The sequence below is a fragment of the Lissotriton vulgaris genome, chromosome 1_2 (genome assembly GCF_964263255.1).
Source record: "Lissotriton vulgaris chromosome 1_2, aLisVul1.2, whole genome shotgun sequence".
Lineage (NCBI taxonomy): Eukaryota > Metazoa > Chordata > Amphibia > Caudata > Salamandridae > Lissotriton > Lissotriton vulgaris.
The window spans coordinates 302,864,044-302,875,881 of record NC_141686.1 but is presented as its reverse complement, the minus strand read 5'-3'; the positions used below and the strand labels follow the sequence as shown (position 1 = coordinate 302,875,881).

Below are 11,838 nucleotides of genomic sequence, written 5' to 3'. Positions count from 1 at the left end.
TTCTTGCCTGGAGGGAGAGATATTTCCTGACCCTTCGTAGGGTGTGAATCAGGCCCCAACAGGTGGAAACGGTTCTGCTCACCTGGCTGCCTAAGTCAAGGGCAGGGTCTATTAGCACCCCGAGATTTTTAGCAGAAGATGTGGGGGAAGGACAAGTTCCAAGAGAGTCAGGCCACCAATTGGCTGACCAGATATTTTCTTTCCCCCCAAACACCATCACCTCCGTCTTCTCCCCATTCAGTTTCAGAGAGTTCTGGATCATCCATTTATCAACCGCCTCCATGCAGGATCTAAACTTGGAGGTGATTAGTTCATCTGAATGGGGAAGAGAGACGAGGATTTGAGTGTCGTCTGCGTACGAGACTACCTCCATCCCGAATGATCTTATTAATTTGGCTAGTGGGGTAACATAGATATTAAAAAGGGTCGGGCTGAGTGCTGACCCTTGAGGAACCCCACATAGCACAGGACGGGATGGAGATAGAAACTCCCCAAGCTTGACTCTTTGTTCCCTCCCCGTGAGGAAGGAGGTCAAGAGATCCAGAGCTGCATTCTTCACCCCCACCTCCCTCAGCCGCGATGTAAGTACTGAGGGGGAGAGGGTGTCGAAAGCCGCAGTTAGATCTAGCAGGACCAGGAGAGAGGTCTGGCCCTCATCTACTGACGTGCGGATCTTGTCAAGCACGATGGTGAGGGCTGACTCGGTGCTGAATTCTTTCCTGAATCCATGCTGGGAGGCGTCTAAGCATCCTGAGCTTTCCACAAAGGCGGCAAGATGCTTGTTAAGATGTGTCTCAAGCATCTTCGCAGGAGCAGGGAGCAGGGAGATAGGCCGAAAGTTTTTTAGGACCCCCGGATCCAGAGAGGCCTTTTTCAGCAGGGGTTTTACTACCGCCTTCTTCCACTCTGCAGGGAAAATGCCATCTCTAATGGCTAGATTCGTTATCTCCAGCAGCGGTGGTAAGAGGGTCTCCCTACACTGCTTGATGACTTTCAGTGGGCAGGTATCCAAAGGTGAACCAGACTTAGTCTTGGCTAACAATAGCTCAAGATCTTGCAAGGCCAGCGGGGGAAAAGCGTCCAGAGTCTGCTGGGCCGACCTATCCTTACTTTTTGTGCTCCCAATTGCTTTCGAGGCCGGCCTGTATGGTTGTGGGCCCGTATCTGTATGCTTATGTTGCACAATAAAGGTTTCAAAAAATAAAAAAAAAACGGAAAAAAAAAACGAAAATGAATTGAGCCTGGGCAGAGTGCGGGCCATTTGATGAAATACCGGTGGAGGGATTTGTGTGCTCACCTTTGGGGGGTTAGTTCCGTTTAATTCACAATTTATCAGCTCCCAGGGGTTAATCGTTGAATGAAGCCATAGATGGGGACCTTTCCACGGTCAGATATGCATAGTTTGATCAAGAAGTTGAAATGCTAAGGGGGCTGAGACAGGGCGCACTGCTAGCAAAATCTGACATTGAATCAGCTTTCCGATTATTGTCAGTGCACACACTAGACTTTTGCTTGCTGGGTTTCAAGTTCCAAGGGAGATATTATATGGACAAATGCATGCCTATGGGGTCTTCTGTTTCCTGCTCTTACTTTGAGATGTTCAGTTCATTTCTGGAGTGGGCTTTCAGGCAGGTGACGGGCGCCAGTCAGTGTTGCACCACCTGGACGATTTCCTTTTCTTAGGAGAGCCGGGCTCTCATGAGTGTGGCTGAGTATTACAGAAGTTTTGTACACTCATGCATAGGTTTGTGGTCCCTTTGGTGCAAGGCAATACTGTAGGCCAGCCACTGATATTGAATTCCTATGCATAGAACTAGATTCAGTGAACGGTGTGTCACGACTCCCCAAAGAAAAAATCATGGTTTTCATCATAGCATTACAGGAATGTTTGAGGAAGGAGAAGGTTATCCTGCACCAGCTGCAAAAAACAGTGGGACAGTTGAATTTTGTGTTAAAAATTATTCCCAGTTTGTCCTGCGAGGTCCGCAAGGACATGCATATTTGGATGGCATTTCTGCATGATTGTAATGGCAAAGTAGAGTGGCCCAGCCCAACCAGATCAAGCCCTGAGATGGGTCTGATGACCGATGTGGCAGGTAGCAAGGGTTTTGGTGCCATTTTAGCCCTGGCGTGGTCTGCGCAGCATTGGCCAGCATGGTGGGTGGAGTCCGGGTTTACTAATACTTCTATGCATGAAATGAAATGTACTTTTTAAGGCAAAACATGTCCCAGGTGTGTTTAATCATGCCGCTGATGCGCACTCTCACTTTAAGATGCAGGTGTTCAGGTCCCACCATCCCGAAGCAGCAGAGAACCCAACGCCTTTCCCAGACCAGCTTTGGCATCTTGGTGCCCCAGCTATCGGACCTCGTGGTGGTTAGCCCAGCACCCAGGACCAGGCGGGCCTAAGAGGGGGCTTTTGGGGCCTACTGCAAATTCCTGGGGGAGGAGTGGGAAGGGGCAATGCATGAGTCATCAGTGGTGATTTCCTTTGTGAGGGCAATGAAGGACAGGGGGGTTTCCGTGGCATGCACAAGATGCCACATTCCAGCAGTCTCCTTTTTTGCAAAGATGCAGGGCAAGCATGATCCCACCAACACATTCATAGCACAAAGAGCTCTGGGGTGGCAGTGCTTGCAAGGTCTCCAACCAGATGTTAGGCACCCCATAGGTATCGACACTCTGGTAGCGCTACTTAATGCGTTAGGAAAGGTTTGTAAATCATCTGGGGAAGTTCTTCTTTTTAAAGCAGCCTTTCCTCTGGCTTTCTAAGGCGCGTTCATGGTAGGGGAACTGGTAGCGAGGACTAAACAAGCCTGGTATGGGGGGCTGCAATTCAGCCACATAAGGGTGCTCGGAGGATCCCTATTTGTATCCATCCCCAGGTCTAAGTCTAAGTCTAAGACCGATCAGGACGGTAGGGAAGACCAAATAATACTGCAAAACGCACAGGCCACAGGGCACGGAGGGTCCATTATTAATGCACAGCGGTGGAACCTTGTTCACTAAATTTCAATTCAGTAAGGTCATGAGTGTGGCCTTCAAGGCAGCCGGTTTGAACCCATTAAGGTTTGGGACCCACTCTTTTCGGATAGGGGCCGCAACTGAGACCACGGCCAGAGGCCTATCAGGTAGCGCAGTCCAGAGGATTGGTAGGTTGTTCACAGACTGTTACACGTGCTATGTGCATCTCCATATGCTGTAAAAAGGGATTTCTATGTGTTACTGACGGTGATTTTATCTTTGGTTTTGGCTTGCAGTTTCCATGTCCTGTCCCACATGGAGGAAGCTTGCAGCGGTTCATCATTCTCCGGAGCCTATCGCAGCCCAGGTACCCACTAAGTATGGGCAAAATTTGCAAACTCGCGGTACGCGAATTCGTGCAAAAGCAAATTCGCGGTCCACAAAATTCGCAGATTTGTGCGAATTTGCGTATTTTTTTATTTTGCATGTTCGCGGGGCGTTTGTGTGTTCGCGGGGGTTTTTTCAGCGCGCCGACCGTGAAGTTACTCAGGCGGTCGTACATGGGCACGGCCCTCTTGTTTTCAGTGTTCGCGTTGCGTATTTCCGTTTCCGGGCCCAAGTTGCATGCTCGCGTTGGGCATTTCCTACGTGCGGGGCGCAATTACGTCATTGTGCCCATTTTTGTGTGTTCGCTGGGGAAATATCACGCAAACGTACCCAGGCGGTCCTCAATGGGCGCGGCCATCTTGTTTTTCATTCATTGCTATGGTTCTGGGCATGCTTTTTCTATCCTGCTTTAATCTTTGCAATCCTTTGTTTGTTTGATCTTTTTTTTAAATCTTTTTTACTCGTTATCTATCCCTCTCTTTTTCTACATCTATATTTTGTGTTTTTTTCTACTTTTGATTACTTACTACTTTTTTTAACGCTTTTCATTTATTTACTTTTTCCCTATTCTCTTTCCTATTTATTTCCATTCCTGTCCAGGACCATGGCAAAGGGAGCCGAGAAGAACAAGGGGAAGGGTCCCGCACCCCGTACCTGGCTCCCTTGCGGGCGATTAAGGGGGGAAGATGTATTGGCCCGGGAGATTTTCAGCACAGTGGAGGTGGCTGCACTTAGCTTTTATGTTCAGCGCCACCTCCCGAAGACCGTTGCAGCAGGCGGCAGGCCCGGTGCACGGTATGGCCTCCGGGAGCGTCGCAAGCTCTGTGATAAGGTGTGCCGGGCCATGTTTAGGGAGTCGGGGTCCGGCGCACCTACCATCAGGCGACGCACTGTTGGGCGGACCTCCTTGACCGGGAGCAGGTGCTGCTCAACCTGCTAGGCGTGGAGATCCCTGGGCTTGGTGAGTAGCTATTTAATAACTATTTTGTTTTCTTCTGCTCTGTGTTATTATATTGCTAATATATGTTTTTTCCCGAAGAGCAAGAATGCTGCTGATTCGATTACATTGCAGGTAAATTAATGTTTATAGCTTCTGTGATTGCAGGTGCTCCCCTGCTCAGTGGCGTTGCTACTATGCTTACTTGTTTGCAACTTTGTGCTCATTTGGCCTGATTATGTATGAGTGTAGTACTCTTACAGTACTGCGTAATGCTAGAGAGACTAGAGACTCAAGTCTAGTCCTTCCTTTGTACTCCAGCTGCCACTAAGAAGAAGAGATAGTGGTGGATTGATAGGTTGAGCATATTAAGACTTGTTATTAGTAGTAGGACATTTTTTAGTGGTCTGCAATCATGATGACTGACTGTGTCTGTAACATCGCGTGCTGCTGAGTGCTGGCAGTCGTTGTAGAACCTTTTTGTTGTTGGTTTAGTTAGTGATTTACATAACTTTCCAAGTATAGGGTCTGCGTATCTAGCAATACTGTACTATCCTCCCAGTTGCCCAGATCAAATAGGTCAATACGTGTAGTGCAATTGTTGGTAATTTGTTTCCCCGAGAAAATTTTAGTTTGTGGGCAAAGAAATCAAATATTTAAAAAAAACAATAATCCATGTTTGTGTTTATTTCATGATCATCAGCAACTCCCAGGGGCAAGAGGACAACAGCGACGCCGGCGGGACAAGGTGGGCAGGATCGGTCCTCCGAGCTGTCTTCTGCTGGCCCCAGTAAGTTGTTCTGTTGTAATTTTAATATTCTTAATTATACTTCCCTAACTTTTACAGCACCTACTCATTCCAAATTGTTTCCTAATTCTATTTTTTACATAATAGTCTTTGATCTTCTTGTAGACTGTTTCTACATTCTTATACTGCCTCTACTATCACTCTCTGTGCTATTACTATTTACTATTATTATGATTCGGTCTGTGTAGGTAGCTAAGCTTGCCCAGTCGGCAAACGGTGTTAAACAAAACTCTGATCCAGCAATAGCCCTAGGCACTGAGTGCGGTCCTCTGGGTTGCCCTTGTTGTCTATTCCAGTCTTCTTAATGTAAGTGCTTTGACAATTTCCAACAACAAAATGTCAATGTGTCCACCAAGAATAAGCTAGTAGTTGGCTTTTTTGATTTGATAGGAGCACATACCATACCGCTAGTGATTCAGGGACTATTCTGCACATACAGAAGTATGGACAAGAGAAATAGGACATTGTTGATGATAGGTGCAGTTCGACTTTCCACATACCTCAGTCCGAACAGAAGTTGATCCCATGACCGACTATCTAGTGTGTCTGACCAATGATTATACGACCCAGAAGAACAGAAGAAGACTACCGCCGAGTCCTGACCTATCAGAGTCACGGAAGCATGCCTGCCAAGTGCAGTAGTACAAACCCTTCCGCTCGCACTCGTGAACAAAAACCACACAGTGTTTTTTAGTTTTAAAGTTTTATTTTCAAATAAGAGATAAAAAAACTCTTTTTTTATTTTTAATAGCACAGTATTCCGAGCGAGCAGTGGTGATAGATGACGTTAAAGTTTAAACACCCTTCCCTAGAATCAATATACTTCAACTTAACACATCTAATTATTAGAATAACTGTGCGGGAGCCCTCACCTTGTTTGAACTTCAAGTACTGGTGGTGATGAGGAGTAGGTGGCGAATTTAAAAGCTCTTGTTGGCAGAAGGGCACTGGAATCTTCTGTCTGTAATTAGAAAAATGGTGCACGTTCAAAAGCAAGCATTCATCAGTTGTGCCAAAAAGTGTAGCATGTAATGGCTAAGCATATAAAAGGTTAACACCCTCCCCCAAACGGTCACTTTTTTTTCATTCCCAATAAGTAAAAATTGGTTATGTATCAACATTTTCTTCCATTAAGAGACGAAATAGGGGGTGGTGTATGGCATCTAAAAATATGACATGTTTTTTCTGGGAGTCACAACATCGGATGCGGCACACAATACCACCACCACCAGTGCCGGGGCCAGCAGCGTGTAGGCGTCCACTCCAGGGGGTGATGCGGCGGCGCCACAAGTGCCATCAGGAGGAGCTGTGGGGCATGGCTCAGCAGCGACGGACGGTGGTAAGTTATTATACTCCTTACTTATTGACATTTTAGAGTAGGCTCGCAAAGGAGTATATGATGTACTGTACAGTAGACAGTACACTAGTACAAGTACACTGTACTGTTAAGAACAGTTACTAATTTAGAACTACATTTTTGCCAATCATGGAGAAGACAGTCACCCTTGACTTCGCAATAGCATTAGCGGTGGTAGTTCTCGAGTAAGCAATGGCCCCCTCTATTTGACTTCCACTCAGCTGGGAAACTTTTATCGGGAAGCCAAGTCATATCAGATGAACTTGAGGGATGTGATGAACGAAATGGGGAAAGAAGGGTGAAAGGAAGGACGAGTGAGTCGTAACATTTATTGCTGTAAAGAATGATACGTGTTTTTGAATGCAGGCAGAGGTGGCTGATAGGAAGGAATCAGATGCATGGCTGCTTGAAGCAAGGATGGTTGGAGGAGAAAGAAAAGATGACTGCCTGTGTGGGTGTATCAGAAAATCATGTGTGGTGTGCATTGCAATATATCATTAGGGTGAAACTCAAATGCAAATCAAGACAGTGGTTTACCAAATAACATGAAATGGGTGTTAGTTGGTTGTTGAGAAAAAGTAAAGTTGGTGAGACGTTAAGAAGAATGATAGACGTTTACTTTGGAAGCCTGGATGGTATCTTCTTCCTCATAGATAGCAGAGGTGTATGTAGAGCAGACGCTCAGTGGATGAAGAGTGTTACTTTGTTTGAACAGCATGTCCGTGCCAGAGTAGCAAAGCAGAGGAAATCCAAATGCTAGAAGTTGTGATTGTTCAGAAATTCTTCCTTGACTAACAGTACAGTAGTTTACTTTGCAAGCACAGCATGTATTGTGTATGTATTGTATAGTTGACATATCAAGTCAAGTCCCTTCCTCCGGCAATTATGGGTACCACACTCACTCCCTATGTTAATAATTTTCTTTCAGCTGTGTCATGGGTGGACTATCGCTGTTGTTCACTCAATCTATCAAAACAAAGCACCTAAAGTCATCCATCATATAAGCAAAGATCATGTGATCAGGAGGATATATGATTAGAAATTAATAATCTTCATTTTCCTTTTGTAGTAGTCAAGGCCCGGGGGGGCAGTGCGAACTATAAATTACATTGAGCAGAAGCCCATGATGTAACCGAGTATGGCCAGTGCCACCCCTATAGAAAAGTAAGAGCTTCCCTATCCCCACCTGCATGTACTGCTTAAAGTAATGCGAGTCTGCATCATCATGGCTTGTGTCTGTTTTTCTTGGGTGGAAGCTGAGTGAGCTGGCATTATGCCAGCTACCACAAGTCCACGTACAAGTAACTTCTTTCGCAAAACAAGAGAAAGAAAGAAGAAGACTGTGTACTCTCTGACTCTCTGACTATTTAGTGAGTCCATAGTGCTGCTAGTAGAATTCCTGAAACTCCCACTAATGTTACAGGCCTACAAAGACGGCGGAAAGATACATGCCAAAATGTTATACTGTGCTTGCAAGTTGCTAGTGTTACTGTGAGACAACTTTCTGTTGAATTATTTTGTGTTAATGTTTAAGAGTATTGGTTACAGTATTTTTCTTTCTTTCTTCATATAGATGCTCCACAAAAGCTCACCAGGAAGGAGATGGCTGTCCGGGCCAGGGCCCGGAAGCTGGAGGCCATTTGTGCTGAAAATAAATAAATAAATAAAAATAAAAAAAAATTAAAAAATATCGGCGGCTGTGGGCTCGGGAGCAGGAGGAGGAGGCGGCAACAACTGCATCCTCCTCCAGTGCTCCCGGGGCCACCAGCCAGCAGTCTCCAGTTGTACGGTGCTGTGGTGCGACATCTCCTGCTGCCGCGCAACAGCAAGTAAAACACCAGCTGGCCCCCCCAGAGCCTGCATGGCACGTCAGCGCCACCTCCGCAGGAGCGTGGACTCCCTGGAGCTCGTGGTAGAAAAGCGCCAGCTCCGGGACCTCCGCAAAGAGATGCGGGACCACCTGTCCACAGGACACTGCAGGAAGAAGTGACTGTCCCTTGCCCCATTTTTAAAGACTGTTGGGGGGGAGTTGGGCGTTGGGGATTCAAAGGGAGTTTTGAAGGACATTTGGACGTTGGTTGGGGTTAGGGAGGGGGGTGAGTTTGGGTCTTTTGAATAGTTTATTTTTGTTAGGGAAAATATATTTATTTATTTTACATACTTAAACATAGCATATGCGTTCATATTATTCGTGTGGTGGTGGGCGGGGGTTACTGTACGTTTGGTTTCCTCAAACTTTCCAGCATGAATTATCTAAACGTCCAAAAATGTACAAAAGTGCCCCACTAACAGAGTTATTGAATTCAATTGCCCTACTAGTACTTTATTAGTACTACTGTCAGTCTCTCCTCTCCTCCGAGACCTAGCCCATTATTCTACCTCCCCAAAATGCTTATCTTACCTGTGATTCGTGTTTGAGAATAGGGCTGGACACAGGGCTGGCTGCATGGCAAATGACGATTAAGGTAGGTTGAGTATGGAATCCTGGACGGATGAAATGTCATCGTTGTGCTGGTAGTAGTAGTGGTACACACTGGCAGTAGCATTTGCAATGCAATAGGTCTCGCATTATGAGAGTTTGAGCTATTGGTCTTCTGAATGACAATTTTTTTATTTATGTGTTGGTTTTGAAAATAGCTAAATTAATAGCTTTGTCATTTACAATGCCAATAGTTATAACTTTCACAAATGTGACACCTATAGCATTTGTAATGCAACATGTTTTGTATTTACGTGACTTAGATATATTGATATTACAAATAACAATGGCTTTTAATTTTTTTAAATAATTAATACTTAAATAAAAGTGATTGTAATTTATAATGGCAATAGCTTAAACTTTTGTAAATAACTTTTGTGAAGATTATGCTCAGTGTATTTTATTGTGATGAAAATCCAAGAACAGAAGTGAAATATTAACATCTTTTTGTGACATTTGTAATAAAGCTTGAAACATTGAGATAACATATTTGAACCAGTTGTTGTTGATTGGTTGCACAGATTGATGCTGTGATGGCGCGGAGTGATGTTGTGGTGGTGCTGAGTGATGCTGTGGTGGTGCTGAGTAATGCTGGGGTTGCGCTGAGTGATGCTGTGGTGGTGCTTAGTGATGCTGTGGTGGTGCTGAGTGATGCTGTGGTGGTGCTGAGTGGTGCTGTGGTGGTGCTGAGTGATAATGTGGAGGTGCTGAGTGATAATGTGGTGGTGCTGAGTGGTGCTGTGGTGGTACTGAGTGGTGCTGTGGTGGTGCTGAGTGATGCTGTGGTGGTGCTGAGTGATGCTGTGGTGGTGCTGAGTGATGCTGTGGTGGTGCTGAGTGATAATGTGGAGGTGCTGATTGATAATGTGGTGGTGCTGAGTGATGCTGGAGTAGCGCTGAGTGATTATGTGGTGATGCTGAGTGGCGCTGGGGTGGTGCTGAGTGATGCTGTGGTGGTGCTGAGTGATGCTGTGGTGGTGCTGAGTGATGCTGTGGTGGTGCTTAGTGATGCTGTGGTGGTGCTGAGTGATGCTGTGGTGTTGCTGAGTGATGCTGTGGTGTTACTGAGTGGTGCTGTGGTGGTGCTGAGTGATAATGTGGTGGTGCTGAGTGATAATGTGGTAGTGCTGAGTGGTGCTGTGGTGGTGCTGAGTGATGCTGTGATGGTGCTGAGTGATGCTGTGGTGGTGCTGAGTGATAATGTGGAGGTGCTGATTGATAATGTGGTGGTGCTGAGTGATGCTGGAGTAGCGCTGAGTGATTATGTGGTGATGCTGAGTGGCGCTGGGGTGGTGCTGAGTGATGCTGTGGTGGTGCTGAGTGATGCTGTGGTGGTGCTGAGTGGTGCTGTGGTGGTGCTGAGTGAAAATGTGGTGGTGCTGAGTGATAATGTGGTGGTGCTGAGTGGTGCTGTGGTGGTGCTGAGTGATGCTGTGGTGGTGCTGTGGTGGTGCTGAGTGATGCTGTGGTGGTGCTGAGTGGTGCTGTGGTGGTGCTGAGTGGTGCTGTGATGGTGCTGAGTGATAATGTGGTGGTGCTGAGTGGTGCTGTGGTGGTGCTGAGTGATGCTGTGGTGGTGCTGAGTGATGCTGTGGTGGTGCTGAGTGGTGCTGTGGTGGTGCTGAGTGGTGCTGCTGAGTGGAGCTGAGTGGTGCTGTGGTGGTGCTGAGTGGTGCTGCGGTGGTGCTGAGTGGTGCTGTGGTGGTGCTGAGTGATGCTGTGGTGGTGCTGAGTGATGCTGCGGTGGTGCTGAGTTGTGCTGTGGTAGTGCTGAGTGGTGCTGCGGTGGTGCTGAGTGATGCTGTGCTGGTGCTGAGTGGTGCTGTGGTGGTGCTGAGTGGTGCTGTGGTGGTCCTGAGTTGTGCTGTGGTAGTGCTGAGTGGTGCTGTGGTGGTGCTGTGTGATGCTGTGGTGGTGCTGAGTGGTGCTGTGGTGGTGCTGAGTGATGCTGTGGTGGTGCTGAGCGCTGCTGTGGTGGTGCTGAGTGCTGCTGTGGTGGTGGTGAGTGATGCTGTGTTGATGCTGAGTGATGCTGTGGTGGTGCTGAGTGGTCCTGTGGTGGTGCTGAGTGTTGCTGTGGTGGTGCTGAGTGGTGCTGTGGTGGTGCTGAGTGCTGCTGTGGTGGTGCTGAGTGATGCTGTGGTGATGCTGTGGTGATGCTGAGTGATGCTGAGTGATGCTGTGGTGGTGCTGAGCGCTGCTGTGGTAGTGCTGAGTGGTGCTGTGGTGGTGCTGAGTGCTGCTGTGGTGGCGCTGAGTGATGCTGTGGTGATGCTGAGTGATGCTGTGGTGGTGCTGAGTGGTGCTGTGGCTGTGCTGAGTGATGCTGTGGTGGTGCTGAGTGATGCTGTGGTGGCGCTGAGTGGTGCTGTGGTGGTGCTGAGTGGTGCTGTGGTGGTGCTGAGTGTTGCTGTGGTGGTGCTGAGTGATGCTGTGGTGGTGCTGAGTGATGCTGTGGTGGTGCTGAGTGATGGTGCAGTAAGTGCCCGACTGTTGAAGCACTTCTAGTGGAGATGTGTGATGTTTTTAAAAGAAACATAAAACAGGGGCTCTTTACTTATTTTATTTCTTTATTTTATGCGTTTTATATAGCGCGGACTTTACCCGAAGGTGTCAGAGCGCTTCACAATAGGAACATAACTAATACATGAGGAGAAAATTACAAGTGAAGAAATTACAAAAGCAAACGTTAAGTTATTATTATTATTATACAGTTTATAGAGCGCCTGGTTACTCCAAACGCAATGTCTTAATCCCGGGACACAGTATGCTGCTCTGTGCCACGGCTATACCTACTGTGGCTACAAAAATTGTTCTTTTCAATTACTGAAAAACATGGCTGTGCCCCCAGAGCCCAAGAGTCTGCATGGGTGCGGGAGGCGAATACAGAACAAAAGGGAGGGATA

General features: G+C 47.0%; 1 pseudogene; it reads left to right on the top strand.

Moving 5' to 3' along the window:
• The first annotated feature begins 1,858 nt into the window (after positions 1-1,858).
• On the top strand, positions 1,859-3,205 carry LOC147736562 (uncharacterized; annotated as a pseudogene).
• Positions 3,206-11,838: the final 8,633 nt, after the last annotated feature.